The following is a 22868-nucleotide window of genomic DNA, read 5'->3' as shown; positions in this document are numbered from 1 at the left end:
AATTGAAACAGTCTCTCCAGGAGGGAGTAGGAGGCAGAGTGGAACCCTGAAAGATTCTGGAAGGACCCTTGCCAGCTTTACAGAAAGAGTAAACAGCCCCTGGGAGGCGGCCTGCTAGGGAGCTTCCAGCTGCTTTCAGGGCGTCTCTGCTCCCTTAAGTGACCCCTCGCCCACATTCTTTTTTTTTTGGAGCTGAGGACCTTGTGCTTGCTAGGCCAGCGCTCTACCACTGAGCTAAATCCCCAACCCCCTCACCCACATTCTTGTCTGGGAGGTTTAGGTGGAAGCCCCACCTCGGCCCCCCCTTCTCTCCCCGGCCCCGCCCCTGAAAAAGCCCACCAAGCACTGGCTCCACCCCTGGAGGGTATTTGAGGTCTGGCTCATAGACTTCACCTCTGGTCTCCTCGTGGTTCCGCCCTCCCCCGGCTCACCCGGTCCTGCTCAGGTTAAGCCTGCCTTACTAATTTGGCCTGACCTGACTTCGGCGGAGGTCCTCACTACCCGGGTACGGAGACTTCAGTAACCCCGATAAAAATTCATCGATTCATCAAGTTGGACTTTGTTCTGTCATGGGTGAGTGGACGTCTCCCCAGGAAAAGTCTGCCACATAAGATCTAGACTCCAATTTCAAAGAAACTTTTTTTTTTTTTTTTTTTTTTGAGACAGGTTCTTACAGGTTCTGGCTGGCTAGGAACTTATTATGGGAGACTAGGTTTACCCTGAACTCATAGAGCTCCACCTGTCTGTGCCTCCCCAGTGCCAATTTAAAATGGTGGTGCACACATTCAAGAGACAGAGGCAGGTGGATCTCTGAGTTCGAGACCAGCCTGGTCTACAGAACTATTTACAGGACAGCCAGGGATACACAGAGAAACCCTGTTTGGGACAAACAAACAAACAAAATCTTAAGTGAAAGTATGTTCTGGAGGTACAGTCTTGCTCCTAAGCATGTGTGACCTGGGATAATGGTCTGAACTGACTAAGCTTCCTTACTAGTAAAAGAGGCACATCTACTTTAGAAGACAATAAAAATGTTTGCTTATTTTCTCTGAAACAGCATATTAAATGGTGTTGGTTAGGTTCAAACTGTTAAATAGTTAAGGGTGACCTTGAACTCCTGAACCTGCTTTGTCTACCTCCCAGTGCTAGGATAACATGTGTGTCAGGTATGTATCTTAGAAGACTGAAGATTAAGTTATCATGCATATAAAGAGATGATGCCACAGGGGGCTGGAGAAGTGGCTCAGAGGTTAAGAGCACTGGCTGCTCTCGCAGACATCCTGAGTTCAATTCCCAGCAACCACATGGTGGCTCACAGCCTTATATCATGAGATCTGGTGCCCTCTTCTGGCCTGCAGGCACACATGCAGTACAGAACACTGTATACATAATAAATAAATAAATCTTTAAAAAAAAGAGAGAGATTCTACAGAACCTGGCCCACAGTAGCACTGCCTTACTGCTACTACTACTAAATAATACTAAATAATAAAAAATATTTATGATTATTTTATACTACTAAATCTACTCACATAAAGCCACCTCTGCAGCCCATGTTTTTCTGTTGTTTTTATATGCATTGGCATTTTGCCTGCATGTGTGTGAAGGTGTCAGATTTTGGAGTTATAAACAGTTGTTAGCTGCCATGTGGGTGCTGGGAATTGAACCCCAGTCCTCTGGAAAAGCAGTCGGTGTTCTTAACCACTGAGCCATCTCTCCAGCCCTTTGTTTTTGCTTTTTGAGGTAGGGTCTAACTATGCAACTCAGGCTGGCCTTGGGCTCACACCCTCCTCAGTTCGGGGCTACAGTCACGAGACATTGTTATTTTTTTTTTTTGCCATAAGCAAAATCTGTGTATATTCTCTTGAGTACCGAGCCATGAGTTCTCACTTCTCGAAGGTCAGAAGAGGTATTCCTATCAAAGGTAATGAGTTGGACACAAGGAAAATCAAACACTGAGTCATGCCAGGCACCTCATTAAGCCCAAGCACCTGAGCCAGGTGGGGCGGCACAGCAGGGCTGTGTGGAAAAGATAACCAGGGGAAAAGTCAGCAAATGCACCTGGCGGGGGTGGGGGGGGAGGGTGTGTGTGTGGGGGGGGGGTGTTAACAGCAAGGTCCCCGGGGGAGGTCAGGGCCTGGAGAAAAGCCAAGCTTCATCAAGTCCAGCACCACAAACACAAGGAAGGGACGTCTGAAATGTTTAAAGCATGATTGTTCTTGGCAAAGCAAGAAGCACCGAATGAGAAGCTAACATTTTAGAGTCTATCTTTAAAGCTCCAGAAGTCTTACACTCCAGGCAGGAAACTGCAGCCTGAGCCTGGCCGCCATCATCACCCGTCAGAAGCCAGAGCATCTTTTGGTGCCTTGCAGGCAAGCACCGAAAGCTCCACATTCCAGGTCAGGCATGGTGGCTCACACCTGTGACACGGGCATTTGGGAGGCAGAGGTTGGAGGACTGCCCTGGGAGAAGGCCAGACTGAGCTCCAGAACAAGACCCTGTCTCAAAAACAACAACAAAAACCTTCACAGATTGGGCACCAGGCAGGGTCCTAGGAGTTTGAAAACATGGCCCATCTGTCCTTAAGGTCCACATTTCCCAGACCTACCTGATGTCAGTGCACCTGAGGGCCTGTTCAATAGAAGCTTCTGGCCAGCTGCTGGGGCATCTGATCATTGGTCTTGAAGGGTCTTCGTCTCCAAAAGCCCAAGCAGACCTAAGGGGTTATAAAGCCTTCAGTAAATGCATTTCAGGTCACCAATGACAGCAGCCAGTCCTGCCACAGCTATCCACACTAGAGCCACTGGGATTCTTACACAATCCTGATCCCACACCCCATACTGTCTAATAATTGCCCCTCAGGCTGGGTCTGAGTCAGGATCATGATTAATGTTCTTCTAGAGATTCCCAGGAGCAGCCAGATGGAGGACTGTGGAGAACCTGCCCTTGTTTGTCCACACCCATTAGCCACTACTAATTTCACTACCATAGTTCATCCAACCGGAGGATGGCTACAGCTCTCCTCACTCCAAAGTGGAAACTCAGCTCCTTACTGACAACCAGGAGAGGTGCGCAAAGAAAGAGAACACTTCCCTGAATCAGCTCACCAAAGGTGCATCTGGGGTTCTTCTTTTTGGCAATTCTCAGGAAATTCAGTTGATCTAAGTACAGTTCTCAAGCTACTAAACTATATTGTTCCCGTGTGTGTGTGTGTGTGTGTGTGTGTGTGTGTGTGTGTGTGTGTGTGTGTGTGATACAACTAGCCATGGCACTCAAACACTGAGCTACAGCATTGTCTCTCTTTTCCTTTATCTTTTTTTTTTTTGGAGTTGGTGGTAGTTTTGAGACAGGGTCTCACTGTGAAATCTTGACTGGCCTGAATATCATTATATAGGCCAGGCTGGCCTCAAACTCACAGAGATCCATCTACCATTGCCTTCTGGGTGCTGGGTTAAAGGCAGGTGCCACCACATCTGGCATTCTTTTGGTTTGTTTTTTTGTTTTGTTTTTTTTTTTGAGACAAAGTCTCACATAGCCCAGGGTGGTCTTGAACTCACTATGTAGCCAGAGGTGACCTTGAACTTATCTTCCTGCACCCATTCACCAAGTGCTGGGAACACAGGAGTGGGCTACCATGTGCAGTCTATGCAGTTAGAGGTCTAGCCCAGGATTCATGTCTGCTGGGTGTGTGCTCTGTCACCTGCGCTACATCCCCAGCTCCTGTCCTCCTTTTCTTAACCATCCTCGAATTCCTAAACCACATGGACACCTCAAGCTAAGAGCAAAGGACCATGCAAAACACTATCAGTAGCCGGGCGGTGGCGGCGCAGGCCTTTAAACCCAGCACTTGGGAGGCAGAAGCAGGTGGACCTTAGTGAGTTCCAGGCCAGCCAGGACTGTTACACAGAGAAACCCTGTCTTGAAAAAACAAAACAAAACACTATCAGTATAGCTTGGCTTCTATTTATTTATTTATTTTCATTTTTGAAACTGGCATAAGGGGTTCAGCACTTAAAAGTGCTGCTATTCAATCCTGAGGACTGAGTTCGGATCTGAGCGCCCACAGTGGGTGGATCATGTTGCCTATAAGTCCAGCTCCCTGGAGTTGACTCTCTCCTGGCCTCCATCTGCATCTACATGCATGTGTTCACACATTCACATATGTATATATATACACAGACACATGCACAGAAATACGATCAATCTTTTAAAACATCACTAATATGTGGACATGGTGGCACACTCCTATAATCTAGCACTTGGGAGGTAGAGGAAAGGAGAGCAGAACTCACGGTCACCTTTAGCTACATGTTAGGTTTGAGGCCAGGCTGGGTTACATGCACCCTGTTTCCAAAACAAAACAAAACAGTAATAAATACATTTAATACAACCTTTGGAAGGCCAAAAGGGGCAAATCTTAGGAGCGGAAGCTTGTACCAGCTTCTTCCTGTCCTCTGCACTGGTAAGCACATCTCCAGAAAAGCTACTCTATAAATGTGGCCAGGCAAACAAAAGCTGGCCTGGGGCACAAGGAAAAGTCAAAATGAGCAGAGCAGCTACGCTACAAAGATGATTTCTCAAAATTAAAGGAATGGTAACCTATTATTATGCTTAGTTGTTCATTCATTCATTGTGGGTGCACATGTACGTGCCCCGTGTGTGAGTTCCAAGGACAACTTGCAGGAGTTGGTTCTCTCTTTCATTCATGCTCGTTCCCAGCAGGACTGAATTCAGGTCAATCAGCTGAGCAGCAAGAGCGCTCCTCACAGCCATTTCATCCCCCTGGGAGTGGTAAACAGTTCATACCCTTCATGATTTACTGTACGAAATCACACCAAATGGGACGTCGTCGGCAGGAATGGAGCACTACTATTTTCTGTGGCTGGTTTTTGTTGCTGTTTTGAGACATGGCTTCTTGTAGCCCAGGATGGCCTCAAACTCACCATGTGATCAAAGATGGCCTCCAACTCTAGCATTGGGAGTACAGGTGTATACCACTATGCCTGGGCATTTTGTTTGGTTTGGTTGGTTTTGGATTGAGACAGGATCTCACTATGCAGCCCGGGCTGGCTTGAAACTTGTGATCTTCCTGGTTTTGCCTCCCAAGCACCAGGAGTACCGGTGTGCGTCACTCCGCTGGCAAGTCATCTGTCTGTTGATTTGGAGAGCCCAGTGAAAGAAAAAACACTGTGCACAGAGGCTGCCATCTCCGCCACTGACGTAGAAGTAGCAAGTGGACACTCTGAATGCTCCTGAGTACCAGGCTAGTACCACATGTCATCGGGGCACATGTGAAGGTCAGGGAACAATGTGTGGGAGTCAGTTCTTGCCTTGTATCTTGAAGGTTGAGGGGACTAAACTCAGGTCATTAGACCAGTATATACCTTTACCTGCTAAGCCATCTCTCCAGTCCTTGGGGGCTTATGCTCTCATGCACAGGGAAGAATGATATTAGACAAGTGATTAAAAAAGCCAGCCTCCACGGTTAGAAGCAAAGCAACGCAGCTAACATGACTTGATCAAACAAGCCCCAGTTCTGCATGGGTGCTGGGCTGTCTGGAGGAGCCCAGGCCAGCAGGCCCAAAGCAGCCCTGAGGAGGGCCGCAGAGGACCTGAGAGGAACCAGCTGGGAGTGGCATGTTTGGGATGCCACCATTCTAAGTGGAGAAGCAAGGGTTTCTGAAAGTGTGAAAACAGTTACTAAGATGCTTATGAAGAACAGACCGAGTGAGGATACAAAAGAGCATGTGAAAAATTAGTTTAAAAATTGTCAGTCAAAGGCTGTGTGGTGGTGGTGGTGATGATGGCGGCGGCAGCGCACGCCTTTAATCCCAGCACTTGGGAGGCAGAGCCAGGTGGATCTCTGTGAGTTCAAGGCCAGCCTGGGCTACAGAGTGAGATCCAGTACAGGCACCAAAACTACACAGAGAAACCCTGTCTCGAAAAAACAAAACAAAAAAACCAACCAAACAAAAATTTTCAGTCAAGTTGGGTGTGGTCCACACCTATAATCCCAGCACCTGGAAGGTAAAGACAGGAGGATAAGGACTTCAAAGTCAGCCCCACTACAATTGAGCAGAGGCCAGCCTAGGCTACCTAGATGTGATCCTGACTCAGAAAACAAACAAATAAAAGTCTTCAATAAAATCCCAACACCAATCACCATAAACTCCAAAGAGATTAAATGTGAATGTGTGTATGTGTGAGAGAGAGAGAGATGGAGACAGAGAGAGAGGAGAGAGAGAGAGAGAGAGAGAGAGAGATTTGTGATATGTGTAAAACATAGGGTCTCTCTCTGTAGCCCAGGCTGGCCTGGAACCCACAGAGATCTGCCAGGCTCTGCCTCTCCTGGGATTAAAGGTACTTGGGATAACAGGTACTCACTACTAGGCCTTGTTGAGTTGAGTAACTTCTGTTTATTTATTTAGTCGTCTTCTTCCTTTTTAGCACTAAAGATGCTGTGATGGCTACTCTTGGTTGTCAAGTTGACTAGATCTAGAGTGAACTACAATCCAGAAATGGAGGGCACCCCTGGAAGAGATTTTCTGCTTGGTTCGAAGTGGGTGAATCCACTTCATGTCTGGATCTTTGAGGTAGGAAGACACACACCTTTGATCCGGATTTAAGGCCAGAGATACACCTTTATTATGAGCCACACCCTCTGCTGGACGTCTACATAAGGACATGGAAGAAGAAGGACGGTTTTCTCCTGGCCTGCTTGCCCGCGCCTTGTCAGCACATCCATTCCTTCACTGGCACTGGAGCCTGCTTCTTCAGGACTCCAGCTGAGACACCCAGCCTTGTGGACTGAGCTACTGCTGGGTTCTCGGACTTTCCATTCACAGCCAGCCGTTGTTGGATTAGCTGCGCTGCAGCCTGTAAGTCATTCAATAAATCCCCTTTATAGATTTCATTCCATACGTTGACACTCTAGAGAACCCCGACTAATACAGATGCCTTCTCATCAGGAAGAGGGGACTTAACCAAAAGAGGGAAGCGGAACTAGAGAATTAGAAAAATACTTTTATTTTGGCAAACACAAAGGCATCTACCACAGTAGTCAGAGCTCCTCAGGAGGCTGAGGCAGGAGGATTGCTGGAGAAGTTTGGAGCCATCCAGAACAAGAATGAGAGAGCCTGCCTCAAAAATTCACTCAGAGGGCTAAGGTCTATGGAAGGGGCTTCAGGTGCCATTTCCAGCCCTGAAGGGAGATTAGGCTTGCAAGCAGGAACAACGGGAAGAGCCAAAGAAACAGGGAGGGAAGCTGAGTGGAAAGGTCCCCTGGCAACAGGTAGAATTAAGAAACCTGGCAGAAAGTCAAGTCCTCCTTGTACCTGAGATGATGGTGACTCTTCTGCATCTTCAGAAACACCTAGCTTCCCTACATAATGAAGTGTTATCTCGGTGCTTTGCTGCACATTGTAATAAGCTTCTGTTAAAAAAAAAATCGATCAAGGGCGGAGGATGTAGCTTAACTGATAGGGTGTTTGCCTATATGCATGAGTCCCTGGGTTAGATCCCAGCAGCATTTGCACTGGGCACGGCAGTACATGCCTGTAATCCAGCGAGACACGCAAAAGGATCCGAAGTTCAATGTCGCTGGGCGGTGGTGGCCTTTAACCCCAGCACTCGGGAGACAGAGGCAGGCAGATCTGTGAGTTTGAAGCCAGCCTGGTCCATAGAACGAGTTCCAGGACAGGCTCCAAAGTTACACAGAGAAACCCTGTCTCAAAAAAGAAAGAAAAAATAAAAGAAAGACAGAAAGAGGTTCAGTGTCATGCTCATCTATACAGCAGGTTTAAAGCCAGGCTGGCTACACCAGATACCATCTCAAGAAGAGGAGAAAAAAATTAGGGGTGGCTAGATGGCTCACCTGGTGAAGACACTTGCCACTAAGTGTCTCTACAATTCGAATTTGATCGCTGGGCCCCACACAGTGGAAGGAGAGAAACCACTGCTGCACACTGTCCTCCGACCTCCACACTGTACTGTGGCACATGCACACCAACACACAAACACACACATACCAATAAATAAATGGAATAGGGGCTGGAGAGATGGCTCAGCAGTTAAGAGCACTGGCTGCTCTTCCAGAGGACCCAGGTTCAATTCCCAGCATCCACATGGCAGCTCACAACTGAATGTAATTCAAGTTCCAGGAGATCCGACACCTTCACACAGACATACACGCAGGCAAAACAGAAATGCACATGAAAGATAAACAAGCAAATAAATAAATGTGATAAAAGTATCAGGCTGGGGGCTGGAGAGATGGCTCAGTGGTTAAGAGCACTGACTGCTCTTCCATAGGAACTGGGTTCAATTCCCAGCACCCACATGACAGCTCACAACTGTCTGTAACTCCATTTCCAGGGGACCCTCAGACAGACAGACATCAGGCAAAACACCAATGCACATAAAATAAAAATAAATTAATTAATAAAAAAAAAAGTATCAGGCTGTCCTGGAACTCGCTCTGTAGACCAGGCTGGCCTTGAACTCACAGAGATCTGCCTTGCCTGCCTCTGCCTCCTGAGTGCTGGGACTAAAGGCGTGCGCCTCCATGTTCCATATGCATAAGGCACAGGGCAAGTGTGGCAGTCAGAGGAGACCTCCTGGATTAGGGTTCTCCTCCAACTGAGGGCTCTGGGGACTGAACTCAGCCATCAGGCTTGTACAGCAAGCACTCTTCTTACTTCCTGAGCCACTTCAACAACCATATTTATAATTAAAAATTTTAAGCTCTAGGCATTGAACTCCAGGTCTCTAATACTAGGTGCATATTTTGCCGCCAAGCACACACTCATTTTCTTTTTCTTTCTTCCTTTCTTCCTTTCTTTCTTTCTTCCTTTCTTCCTTCCTTCCTTCCTTCCTTTCTTTCTTTTTTTTTTTTTTTTTTTTTTTTGAGGCAAGGCTCACAAAGTAGCCTAGGAATCCACCAGACCAGGAGACCTGGGACCTAGGGTCAAGCTTGATATAGGGATGTGGGGCTGGAGAGTGGAGGACACTCATTTTATTTATTTGTGATACTAAGAGACTGGCTTCCTGCATAGGAGCCAGATGATCTCCACTGATCATTTATTTTATTTTTTTTTAAATAAATAAGAGATGGTTCCATGGTTAAGAGCATCACCGATTGCTCTCCAGAGGACCTAGGTTCAATCCCTAACACCCACATGCTGGCTCACAACCATCTGTAACTCCAGTCCCAGGAGATCAGATGCCCTCTTCTGGTCTCCATAGGCACTGCATGCATGCTGTGCACAGGCATACATGCAGGCAAAACACCCATACACAATAAAATATAACAGAAATTTAAAAGAGCTATATAAATGAATAAATCAATGATGACCCAGACAATGCATGTCTGTAATCCTAGTGATTGAAGGGTGGAGGTAAAATGATCAGGAATTCAACATCAACATCATCTTTACATAGCAAGTCTGTACGTGAGAGCTTGCCTCAGGGAAACAAAGGGTGGGGGGAGGGGAAGAGAGCGTGCAGCACACACTGGAAGTGTAGCTTGGAGAAAGAGACAGACTACATGTTTAGCATGCTGTAACCCATAGTCGTAACCCTGTTGTGACCTCCAAAAAGAAAAAGAGTGATGATTCTCTGTTTCTCAGCTTCCATCTGGGGGCTGAGGCAAATGTGAGCACAGTCACAGTAATGTGAATGCCGTGCTGGAGCGCTCAAGACTTTGGAATACCGGCATTCCTGAAAACTATTTGTGAGCAGCCTTGTAAACAAAACCCAAGAACTCTACCTACACACTTCATCATCAGTTATTCCAGCACTCCACAAGGCATCTGCCATGGAAGCATTGGTAAGGCTGCTGGAAACATGATAAGCAGCTTTCCCAATAAATCCTGATTCGACAGAAAGAAAGGGGATTAAAGATTCGCTGTAGTCAAGATTGTGGGATAAAATGGCTGTAGGAAGTGTAGAAATGCCCCCCCCCCCAGGGTTTCTCTGTATCCTTGGCTGTCCTGGAACTCATTATGTAGACCAGGCTGGCATTGAACTCACAGAGATCCACCTGTCTCTGCCTCCCAAGTGCTAGGCTAAAAGAGAACTGTGTTTTCTAAAAGTAGAAAAAATTATTATAATCTCTTTAATGAAGATTGAGGTTGTTGTTTTTTTCTTTAAGATTTATTTATTTATTATGTATACAGAAGAGGGCGCCAGATCTCATTACAGATGGTTGTGAGCCACCATGTGGTTGCTGGGAATTGAACTCAGGACCTCTGGAAGAGCAGTCAGTGCTCTTAACCTCTGAGCCATCTCTCCAGCCCGAGGTTTTTTTTTTAAGATTATATTGTGTGCTTGAATGCAGGCATGTGCATGCCATGGAGCATGTGTGGAGGTTAGAAGCAACTTTTTGTTTTGTTTTTTCAAGACAGGGTCTCTGATTCTGGAACTCGCTCTATAGACTAGGCTGGCCATGAACTCACAGAGATCCTCCTGTCTCTGCTTCCCGAGTGCTGGGATTAAAGGTGTGCACCACCATCACCCAGTTGAAGGCAACTTTTTTTTTTTTTTTTTTTTTTTTTTGAGACAGGGTTTCTCTGTGTAGCCTTGGCTGGCCTGGAAGTCAGAGACTCACCTACCTCTGCCTCCCAAGTGCTGGGATTAAAGGTGTGTGCAACCACTGATGGGTGAGAAGACAATTTTTAAGAGATGGCTCAATGGTGAAGGGCACTTGATGCTCTTGTAGAGAACCCAAATTCAGTTCCTAGCACCCATATTGTACTTAACAACTATACCTCCAGTTCCAGGGGATCCAATACTTTCTTCTGGCCCCCTTGGGCACTGCATGCACGTGGGTCACAGACACACATGCAGGCAAAACACTCAAACACATGATATATATATATATATTTTTTTTTTTTGGTTTTTCGAGACAGGGTTTCTCTGTGTAGCTTTGTGTCTTTTTCCTGGAACTCACTTTGTAGCCCAGGCTGGCCTCGAACTCACAGAGATTCGCCTGGCTCTGCCTCCCAAGTGCTGGGATTAAAGGCGTGCGCCACCACCGCCCGGCCACACATGATTTTTTTTAAAGTTTTAAGTTATATTTTATGTATATGAGTGTTTTGCCTGCGTGCGTGTGTGTGTGTGTGTGTGTGTGTGTGTGTGTGTGTGTGTGTGTGCCTCACATACCCTTGGAGGCCAGAAGACGGTGTTGGGTCCCTTGGAACTGGAGTCAGAGGGTTGCAAACTGCCATGTGGGTGCTGGGAATCAAACCTGAGTCTTCTGGTAGAGCATCTGGTGCTTTGAACCACTCAGCCATCTCTCTAGTCTTTTTTTTTTTTTTTCCTAATTAAAAAACAAAAACAGAAATAAAAACAAAAAAGGAGTTCTCTCCTACCGTGGCTTCCAGAGATTGAACTCAGGTCACGAGGCTTATAGGACAAGTCCTTTCACCTGCTAAGCAATCTTTTTCTTTTTCTTTTTAGAAATAAAGGTGCTCTTGGAGACGGGCGGTGGTGGAGCACACCTTTAATCCCAGCACTCTCTGAGTTTGAGGCCAGCCTGGGCTATAGATAAAGTTCTAGGACAGCCAAGGTTACACAAAGAAACTCTGCCTTGAAAAACCAAAAATAAAAAACAAAGATCAATCAATCAATCAACCAATCAATAAAGGCGCTCCTGTAAGTTAGACTAGTCTGGAATTGCCTGTATAGTTAAGGGTGACCATGAGCTCCTGATCCTCCTAAGAGCTGTGATTAAAGGCACACCCACTGTGCCCTGCTGAACTTTCCATTTCTAAATACTGTCTTCAGAGAACATTGTATGAGTGGATCACAGTATGTGAACTTTGAAGTTGGTTTTTTCCACTCAGTATAATGAGGGCCACCCAAGTTGTGACGGGTATTAGCATCTCCTCTTAGAGCTGAGCAGCCAGCCCATGGTGTGGATGCTAAGGTTTACTCAGACATGCACTGAAGGATAGGTGAGGTGTTTCTACTTTAAGCCATTACAAAATAGCATATATAAACATGTCAAACCCGGGTTTCTAAGTTCTGAAGAACTAGCCACATGGTCACAGGCCTCCTGACACCTCACTGTTGGCCATGCCCAAAGGCCACAGTCCTCATCCCAGACAAAGGCTGGCTTCACAGGCCTGTTTTTATACTGGAGTCCACAACAAATGATTCACAGAAGGGAGATAGTAAATTCTACCTGGGATGTCTTCAGAAATTTGAAGGCTTCCCATGGAAAGTAGCCAGTAGACAGAAACCTTGGTAGGTACTCAAGGGTAAAGGAAAAGGACTTCAAAATGGATAGGATGGTCCAGTGGGTAAAGGCGCTAGCTGTGTATGCCATGTGTCAGGAGAACTGAGTTCAATCCCTGGAAGTGAAAGGAAAGAAGAACTGACCCCACAAAACTTGTTTTCTGGCCTCCATGGGTGAGCCATGGCACATATGCTCCCCTACACACACACACACACACACACACACACACACGCACGCACGCACGCACGCACGCACGCACGCACGCTCGCGCGCACACACACACATACACTAAATAACAAGAACTTAACTTGTCTTCTAGTTTTTTTTTTATTTATTTATCTGTAATTTATGTATATTGGTGTTTTGCCTGCATGTATGTCTGTGTGAGGGTGTCAGATCCTCTGGAACTGGAATTATAGACAGTTGTGAGCTGCCAAGTGGGTACTGGGAATTGAACCCAGGTCCTTTGGAAGAACAGCCAGTGCTCTTAACCTCTGAGCCATTTCTCCAGCCCCATCTTCTAATTATTAACAGATTTCCAAAGCTTAAAAGTATTTTTAAAAAGATTTCTTTATTTTATGTGTATGAGTGTCTGTCTGAATATATGTGTGTGTGTGTGTGTGTGTGTGTGTGTGTGTGTGTGTGTGTGTGTGTGTGTACCATGGAGTGGAAGCCCATGGAGATCAAAAGAGGGTGTCAGATTCTTTGGAACCGGACTTACAGACAGTTGTGAGTTCTGGGAACTGAACCTGGGTCCTCTGCAAGAGCAACAAGAGCTCTTTTTTGTTTGCTTATTTGAGATAGGGTCTCACTATGTAGACCTGGCTATCCTGGAACTTGCTCTGTAGACCGGGTTGGCCTTGAATTCACATAGATCTGCCTGCCTCTGCTGGGGTTAAAGGTGTATACCACCACATCTGGATTTATCATAGAAATTAAAAAGTAATGAAGATAAATACTTTATAAAAGACACTGTGACTTTTTAAAAATTTTATGTGGGTAAGTATTTTGCCTGTATGTATGTTTATATACCACATGCTTGCCTGATGCCCGCAGAGACTAGAAGAGGGCACTGGATCCCCTGGAACTGGAGTTACAATGGTGGTGAACAGCCATGTGGGTTCTGGGAACCGAACCCAGATCCTCTGCAAGAACAGCAAGTGTTCTTCATCACTGAGCCATCACTCCAGCTCCACTGTGATCTTTCTTTATAGGCTTCTGTTCCGACAGAAAACTGAAGACCCACGCACTGGGGAAGACTGTAGGCCCAAATCAAATAAAATTTCTCATTTATCCATAAAACGCACCTGAGCCAGACAGGAGCGACGACAGCCTCCTTCTCCCTCAGTAAAGACCATGTCCTATGCCTGGCCCTCGTTCCTGGGAATGGCAGCCTGCACTCAGGCTCGAGGGGAGAACTAGGCGGCTCCACCGGGTGTCTGCTGCTGCAGAGTAATGGTCAGGGACAATTCTGCCTTTTCAGCCCGGGCCAAGGGGTGGGTATAGCAGGGCAGGAAGAGTCTCTTCTGAGGTGCAAACTGGCATCCTGATGGTGAGGCTGGGCACCTCAGAACCACCTAGAGTGAAGGTTTACGCAGTCAGACACGCACAGAGACAGGGCACGTAAAGGCTGGCGGGCTGACGAAACCAAGTTGGCCTCCGATTAACTCCCACTGTGCAACAAACACCTTCCTGTGTAAGATAAACCCCCCAGTCTTGAGAGACATTATCAGCCAAGCACAGCGGAGTCAAGACAACACTACACTATTTTTACAACATCTTTTGAATGCATCATTAGTTCAAAATAAAACATGAAATAAAAAAGTAAAGAAACCCCTTAACAAAAGGAGGTGGAGTCAGAGGTTCATACAAGTTCAGGAGGAAGAACCAGCTCCCTGGGCGCCTCGGCCAACGCCTCCAAGCCCCCAGTCCTATGAGGCTGTTTTGCTCCAAAGACAGGAACCTTTTGTTTTGTTTTGCTTGTGGATGGAAGAATACCATTGATGGAGGAGTCCCTCAGTAACTCAGGGACATACTCCAAGAACAGCCTCGCCGCCGGCCTGCTGCAACTCTGGTTCAGAATAATTACTGGCGTCTCGAAAGCCACCCTCTGCAATCACTTCCTCTTCAGAGTGCTAAACATCATACAGCCTAACTCCTCAATGAGAGCTCTAAATACTCAGAGCAGAGAGCAAAGGCCGCAGTTCACCGAGGATCACTTAGGCCAGACCATGGTGACAGCCTAAACACCACAGGGACACATGGTCCGTCCTTTCACTGCTAAGCCCCCTCCACATAGGGTTTAATGCCTCGCTGCAGAGTGGGTGGGTGCAGGCTTAACTTGGAAAGGCAAGTCTTTGAAAAATTAAAATGACTGTTGAGAAATTCCTTCACAGCACCCAAAGAATCCCTAGGAAGGACATTTTGGGGACTCTGCTCAGACATCAACAAATAGAAGTAGTTACTAAAGGCCCCAAGAGCAACAAATCAAAGCCAGGTAGTTCCTATTTCCCTCAGCTTGCTAACCGGCAGCATGAGACTGCCTCAGAGATTTGCTCATCACTGCCAGAAAGGTATTAATGTTTTCCTTTGCTGTGGTCATTAAAAATACCTGGAGTAACAAAGCTTCCCAAGGCCTGGCTGCCAAGAAAACCTGTTATGGATTCCAGGCCAGGGAAACTGAACCAGGCACTGTCCCTGACACACTCCAACATCTATACTAACAACCAGAGTCAGGACATTGGTTGTTAGGAAAACAAGACCAGGCATGGTGGTAAACTATTGTAATCCAAGCACTTGGGAGATGGAGGCAGGAAGCATGGAGGATCAGGGTCAGCCTTGGCTACATAACAAGTCCAGGGACAGACAGAGCTACATGAGACCCTACATTAAAAGTAAGACAAAAACCCCAAAAGAATTCCAGTTTAGGCCTGGAGAGATGGCTCAGAGGTTAAGAGCACTGACAGCTCTTCCAGAGGTCCTGAGTTCAATTCCCAGCAACCACATGGTGGCTTACAACCATCTGTAATGAGATCTGGCGCCCTCTTCTGTATACATAATAAATAAATAAAATCTTTAAAAAAAAAAATTCCAGTTTAGGATTAGGACCAAATTTCTAAAATGGCCCTAAACATCCTTCTGGCACTTTTAATTATTATTTAAATAATAATATTTAAATATTGCAAAGCAGCAATTACAAAATCAAAATATTATCCAACTCAGAAAGTTCTGACGATGCTGTCTTGTGTAGTATTGAATATTTGACCTAACTTTATTTATTGAGACAGAGTCTCTACCTTATTCTGGTTGTACTGGAACTTGATCTGTAGACCAGGCTAGCCTCAAACTAAGAGATCCTCCTGCTCCTGCTTTCCAACCACTGGGATTAAAGGTGTGTGGCACCACAGCCAACCTCAGCCTAGCTTTAATTCTCGGTAAAGATAAACAAGCATATCAATCTCACTAGTATGCAAATCTGCCTTCATTTTTAATAAGTGGTAAAATTACATGTAAACCAAAACACTGTTTGAAAGTAAAATTCTTAGTTTTAAAATTAAAATTCTTAATTTATTGTTAGGGCTGGAGGGATGGCTCGGCAGTTAAGAGCACTTGTTGCTATTCCAGAGGACCCAGGTTCCATTACTAGCACCCACATGACAGCTCACAAATCTGTAACTCCAGTTCCAAGGGATCCAACTCCCTCTTCTGACCTCCATGGGCACCAGGAACTCATGTGGTACCCAAACAAACACACAGAAAAAACACTCATATACATAAAATAAATAAATCTAAAAAAAAAATGTGGAGAACTGAGAAAGATACCTGCTGTCAATTTAGCCTCCCAATGCACACTCATGAACATGTACAAATACACACACACACACACACACACTCACCACACACGCACACACAGAAGTTTTGCAGCACCAGGGCTTGGGCATTTAAACTCAGGCTTTATGCGTACCAGACAAACAAGCATCTAATAGGCCACACGCCCCCAATGGTATGATATCATTGTGGGGGAGGGGCAAAACACGATAGCTTAAAGCAAGATAATTCCTATGATGGTTTTTCAAGCAGATTATTCCTTGGCATCACGGACTATCAGGAAACTAGACACTCAGTCACTGTTCAATCTCAAGTCCATGGGGCTGCCACACCTGTCCCCAAGTAGGACACAGGCTATCATGACCTGAGTAAAAATGTTGATTGAGGGGAAGAACAATAAAATTGTGCAACAGCTTGTGTAGCTCCTAAACACAGTGGCTGTAGAAAGGAAATAAAACATGCTTCCCCTTTCCCCCAGGGCTCTGAATTTCTGAGTCACAGGCAACTGGAAATAAAAATGAATCTGATTCTGTTTGCTTCATAGTTATGGGAGGTTTGAAATCCCCAGGACAGACAGCAAATAACTGGCAATTGTACTGATCTCTGAAAGCAAAGGGTCATATGGACAGATACCTACACACAAACTGTACACACACACACACACACACACACACACATATCCCCAGCCCCTGAGTAAAGGTCCAAAGGCTCTGGTATGTGTTTTATTGTGCATGGGTGTACATGCACATGGAGTCAGAGGTCAACACTGGAGTCTGTCTTCTGAGGATCCAAACTCATGTTCTCATGCTTTCATAGCAAGTATTTTGCTAGCTAAGCCACCTCCCAAGTCCCCTCTTCCTTTTTTGTCCAGGCTGGCTTGGAACTTAACCCAAATTCCTGATCCTTCTGCCCCTACCCGCCAAGTGCTGGAATTACAGGCCTACACCATCATGCTAAATGCCAACACTCTTTTAAGCAAAATTTCAAGAATAAAGGAGGTCAGGCAAAAAGACCTAACATTCAAAATTAAGCACTCATCTAAAACACAGTGTATACATGTGTGTTTGTGTACCATACTCATGCCTGGTATCCACAGAAACCAGAAAAGAGCATTAGATGCCCTGTAACTGGAGTTACAAACTGCTATGAGCTGCTATATAGGTGCTGGGGATCAAAATCCTTGTTAGAGAAGCCTGTGCTCTTAACTGCTGAGCCATCTGACCCATGAGCCATTATCTCCAGCTTCCGTCTTTTTTTTTTTTTTTGGGGGGGGGGGTGGGTTCTGAGACAGGGTTTCTCTGTGTAGTTTTGGTTGGTCTGGAACTCGCTCTGTAGACCAGACTTGGCCTTGAACTTGCAGAGATCCGCCTGCCTGTGTACACACACACACACACACACACACACACACACACACACACACACACATACGCACACACATCTGGGCGTGACCGTACACATCCGTAACTGAAGGACTCAGGAGGCTAAGGCAGGGCATCAAAGGAGCTGAAATTCAGCCTGGGCTATATAGTAAGATCCTGTCTTAAAAACAAAAACAAGATGGGGGTGGTCTCAAACACATTTAATTTCAGCAGTTGGGAGGCAGAGACAGGTGGATCTCTGAGTTCAAGGCTGGCCTCAAACTTATAAGAGTTCTAGAACAGCCATGACCACATAGAGAAATCCTGTTTCAAAACCGCCCATCCCCCCAAGAAAGAACAAAAGAATGTCTTATACACTGCATGGCCTGTTCCACCTCCAAGACTGGTCCCTGTACTCTAAGTGCATTCAAATATGAGATGCTTGAGACAGACACCCAAAACAACCAACCCGGCAGCACTGGGTTTTCTAGCTGAGCCAAGCAGATAGGAGACAAAGATAGTTACAGTGTTCAGTTGTTTACAGGGAACAACTATTGACTCTCCACAAAGCACAATCCCAACACAAAGACCAGAGCCACAATAATTTCTCAAAAGGGAACAAATTTTAAGGTCATGGTCCCCTGACTAAGACAAGAAGTATCACAGCACATAGAGACCACATTCAGCTCAGAAGAAAAACCATCTCAGATAAGTCTTATAGCCCAAGGAATTAACATTTTCCCCCCTGAAGTCTAGATTAGATTTATTTCCTGCAATTCCCCTATAAATCAGTGTTATTTGTTTTCATCCCTACATTTAGTTAGGGCATTATTAAGATAAATTAGAACTCTAATTTTGCATTAATTTACTTGAAGCTTTGCATCAATTTACTTATCAATTTTTTTGTTGTTTGTTTCCGGTTTTGTTTGTTTGTTGGTTTGTTTGGTTTTTGACACGGTCTCATTACCCAGGCTGGCCTTCAACTTGTTATATGGCTGAGACTGACCTTGAACTTCCAATTCTTGGGCCTGTGCCTCCCAAATGCTAAGATTATAGGCTTGTGCCACCGTGCCTGACTACTACACCATTTCTTAAAACTCTTATAATGTATATATCTATACATTCACAAAAGTGGAGAACACCAGCTCTGTGAATCAGCTACCACGACTGAGTGAGGTCAACAGATAACCAGCAATTTTCACCTATGAACTAACACATTTCTCCTGCATGTTCAACCTATGATCACTCTCAAATGTACTCCACTTCACAGATAAATCACATGAACTGTCAGCATTTACTTTCCGGTTACTTAGTTAGGCGTCTTTGTGTATATTATATCCTAACAACCTAAGTTCCATCAAGGAGTTTACACATGAGAATGGGAACACGTCACACCAAGTGTGTGGGTTTCAAGATCAATTTTGAGTGAGATACATGGTAAATTTGGGGACACTTAAGAAACCTGTAGATTCTAACTCATCTATCTTGTCAATCTAGCCCCTCCTTTTAAAATTTTGATTTCATTTTATTTTATTTAATGTGTGTGTATATGTGCGTGGGCACATGCATGCCACAGACAGCATATGTGGAGGCCAGAGGACAACTTGCAGGAGTTGGTTCTCTCCTTACACCATGTGAGACTTAGGGATCAAACTCACAGATCCTCAGGCTTGGTGGCAGGTGTCTGAACCATCTCAACAGCCCTAGGCTGTCTTCATGGTGACCACTTAGGTTGTATTTTAAAACTTCTCACAGTGATTTCTGGAGCCCTCTCAAATGTTCCAAAAATATCTCCTGGTCATGTTACAATTCTAGAGTGACTCATCACCACTTCAGAACAAAGTCAACACCTTGGTTAACTCCAGGTCTGTCAGTCATTCCCCCCGCCCCATCTCATACCCACTGTCTGTTCCCATCACACTGCTGCTCTGCGCTTGTCCCTTCCTCTGCCAATCTCCGACTTCTTCCTACTGTGTCTGTAAAACCCAGGTGTGCCCCAAATCCACGGGGACACTTTCCGTGATGCTTTACACCACTGTGGCTTAGGGTGCCCCTCACACCGCTCTGGGTTCTCCTGACGGATATTTCCAGAAATTTAAGAACACACACTTATTGTTACTGCTTCCCCACTCCCCACCCAAGGACAAAGCGGAGTGGTGGCTGGCAGAAAATAGACATAAGCTGGCTGGAGAGATGGCTCAGTGGTTAAGAGCACTGACTGCTCTTCCAGAGGTCCTGAGTTCAATTCCCAGCAACCACATGGTGGCTCACAACTATCTGTAACAAGATCTGGTGCCCTCTTCTGGCCTGTAGTCATACATGCTGTATACATAATAAATAAATCTTTAAAAAAAATAGACATAAGCATGCACATGTCTGAATAAATGTCTAATCCTTAGGAAGATCATCAGCCTCTCTCGGGAGAGTCACTTACTAACTTGTGTGTCCATGAATCATTTTTTAAAAAAAGAAATCTATAGCTTGCAGGATCAGGTGACTTTAAATGCCAACATAAACATAGGATGTCACTCAGATGTGACAGCACCTGTACCTTCTTTCTACCACTATGACCGTGCTTTTCTCTATTCTCTAGTAAGGCCACTCCAATTTTCTTTATTCCTTTCTTTTTTTTTTTTTTTCCTTTTTTTTGGTTTTTCGAGACAGAGTTTCTCTGTATAGCTTTGGAGACTGTCCTGGAACTCACTCTGTAGCCCAGGTTGGCCTCAAACTCACAGAGATTCTCCTGCCTCTGCCTCCCCAGTGCTGGGATTAAAGGCGTGCACCACCACGGCCCAGAGACCACTTCCATTTTCTACAGGGAAATCTGTTTTCCCAAGTGCTCAACATCATCCTGAGGGCTGGACACTTCCTTTCCTCAGAAAAGCCCCATTCCGAGACCAACTGACTGTCATTCTCACAGACATTAAAGCTCATGTGAACGTTAGGTGTAGAATGGGTGTGGGTAGTAGCATGGTTTTAAAATATAATCACAAGGGACTAGAGGGTTGGCTCGGAGGATAAGAGCACTTGCTGCTCTTGCAGAAGCCCCAGATTCAATCCCCAGCACCCTCATGGCGGTTCACAAACCTCTGTCACTCCACTTCTGGAGAATCCAACATCCTCTTCTGACCTCCACAGGCACCAAGCATGCTCATGGTGCACAAACACACATGCAGGCAAAACAGTCATACACATAAAATTAATTCTAAAAAAAAACCACATTCACAACCTGGACATGGTCGTGCATTTCTGAAGCCCTCCTATTTAAAAGAGCAAAGAGGCTCAGCACAAGTTTGAGGTCAGCCTGGTCGACATCATGAGTTCCAGGCCAGCCAGGAATACAAAGCAAAACTTGTCTCAAAAAACTCCATTCCCAAAAAAGAGTTGGGGAGCTGGGGTGACAGATCATACAGTGGGGTTCTGGAGGACTGGAGACAAGGGGATCCTGGAACCCATATGGTAGAGGGGGAGACCCTACTCCTCCAAGCTGTATTTGCTGACACAGGTACATACACCTGCACACGCACTTGCATGCACACACACAAAGTTCACAGACTCTTTGCTGTGCCTACTCCCTTGCACTTAGTAATACAAAAGGAATGTGGAGGGGGTGTTAGACTTCCAAAACTGGGTCATAAAAAGTACAGTGGCTTCTATCACCCCACTTCCCTTACAGAGAACCCCGATGAGGGAGGACAGCTACCAACAGAAAACAAGAAAGATTCAGGAGGCATCAAGGACTTCTGACACTGGTCTTTGGAGTTGAGCTATTTTGGATTTAGATCCCCCAACCTAGTGAGAGGCACTGGGCCATCATCACCTAGGTGGACTACACCTGATTTCCAACCCACAGGAAGTGCTGAAATCACAAAGGTTGTTTTATTTTGTTCATTTATTTGGAGAAGACCTCATATTGTAGACCAGGCTGACCTCAAACTCAGAATTCTTCTGTCTCAGCTTGAACTCCTGGATTACAAGTATGCACCACCACACCTAGCATAAACACTGATTTTTGGTTTTGTGGTTTTTTTTTTTTTTTTTTTTTTTTGTGTGTGTGTGTGTGTGTGTGTGTGTGTGTTTGTGTTTTGTTTTGTTTTTTCAAGACAGGGTTTCTCTGTGTAGCTTAGCAGCCTGTCCTGGAACTCACTCTGTAGACCAGGCTGGCCTTGAACTCACAGAGATCCACCTGCCTCTGCCTCCCCAGTGCTGGGATTAAAGGCTACCACCACCCGGAGCCTAAACATTGTTTTAATCCATTAAATTTTGTGTTTCTTTGTTACAAAGCAACATTGCCTCGATGGAAGGAGGAGTAAGAAAAATGCCACTACAGAAGAAACCACAGTCCAGCACTTGAGAGGCCGAGGCAGGAAGACTGCTGCCAGTTCAAGGCATCAGGAGAAGGCGGTGATCGCATTGAAAGAACAAACAGCGGAGAGAAGAGCTGTGAGGGTGGAGGAGGAAGACATCCCCATCACCACTCATGACCATACCCACCTCACCTGCCTTGGCCCTGAACTTGAAGAATATGAACTGAGTATCACTGATGTTTCATTTGCGGGGCCCAAAGAGCCCTGGTGAGAGCGACAGAATTTAAGAAACTGCACAAGATTAGCAGATGTCCACTTGAGCCCAGGATCCCTCGGGTAGGTCACCCCCTGTCGCTCTGGGTCAGCACTTGCGCCCTCCAGGGAACAGACATGGATAAGCACAGATTTGCTTTGGCGAGTTCGGCGCGCTCGAGGGTGCCAGGCCCCAGGAATGACCCTGCTACTCTGGGACCTCAGGCCGGGCCAATCCAATTTCCGCTCTCCAGGTGGCCGGACCCGCTCCAAGCCCCCACCAGCTCCTGGTGATCAAACGCAGGGGGCTTCGGCCCGAGCGAGGTCGCGCGTGAGAGTTACCTAGTTAGCTCCTGACCTGCTCTCAGACGCGTCGGCGAGATCCTGCTCCTCAGCAAGTGGTCCAGGAGGATTGCCAAGGCTGGCTCAACTGCGGTCGCTGGAGTCCGGAATCCACATTCCCAAGGTGCCGGGGTGGAGAGCGACAGAGTAGGAGAACAGACTGCGCCGGACAGTAGCGCCCCTCCCCGGCCCGCCCGGGCCCGCCCCGGCCTGGAGGGCAGAGTGCCACGCCCCCACAGAGCCCGCCCTAGACTTGCCCTGCAGCAGGCCCCGCCCCAAAGAGGCTGGTGGCCCCTCCTTGGTCCCGCCCCGCTAGCGCTGTGCGTCACTTCCTGTCGGCGGAAGGGACGTACCAAAGCGACCTGAGTCAATTGCTTAGCAACGCTAATGCCGCGTCCGGTGTTCCTCTTTTCCAGCAAAGAGCCGGCTAGTACAGGAGCCGAGCATTTTGGTATGGTAATGCTGTGATAGCCTGGACCTCATGTTGCAATACTGACCCCAGAAAACTGTGAAGGGAGGCATCAGCCACCTGAACCAGCAGGA

The 22868-nt window shown here is 46.2% G+C and overlaps 1 protein-coding gene across 5 annotated transcripts in view; it reads right to left on the bottom strand.

The window, feature by feature from the left end:
• The window catches only part of Fam234a (family with sequence similarity 234 member A), a 34404-nt gene extending 11759 nt beyond the window's left edge, over positions 1–22645 (bottom strand). The window contains exons 1-2 of one of the 5 annotated variants that reach the window (XM_006978843.4): positions 22342–22645; positions 2609–2716 (exon numbers count right to left, since the gene is read on the bottom strand). The gene's annotated coding sequence lies outside the window, so the exon portion shown is untranslated. Of the gene's footprint in view, positions 1–2608; positions 2717–13545; positions 13816–22325 lie in introns of those variants that run through there. The other 4 variants (XM_015997583.3, XM_076578084.1, XM_042283735.2 and 1 more) reach the window with 4 other exon arrangements.
• Between the last annotated feature and the right edge of the window lie 223 nt (positions 22646–22868).

This window comes from Peromyscus maniculatus, chromosome 8, assembly GCF_049852395.1.
Source record: "Peromyscus maniculatus bairdii isolate BWxNUB_F1_BW_parent chromosome 8, HU_Pman_BW_mat_3.1, whole genome shotgun sequence".
NCBI lineage: Eukaryota > Metazoa > Chordata > Mammalia > Rodentia > Cricetidae > Peromyscus > Peromyscus maniculatus.
Note: the sequence above shows the minus strand (reverse complement) of the source record. Positions and strands in the feature narration are given on the sequence as shown.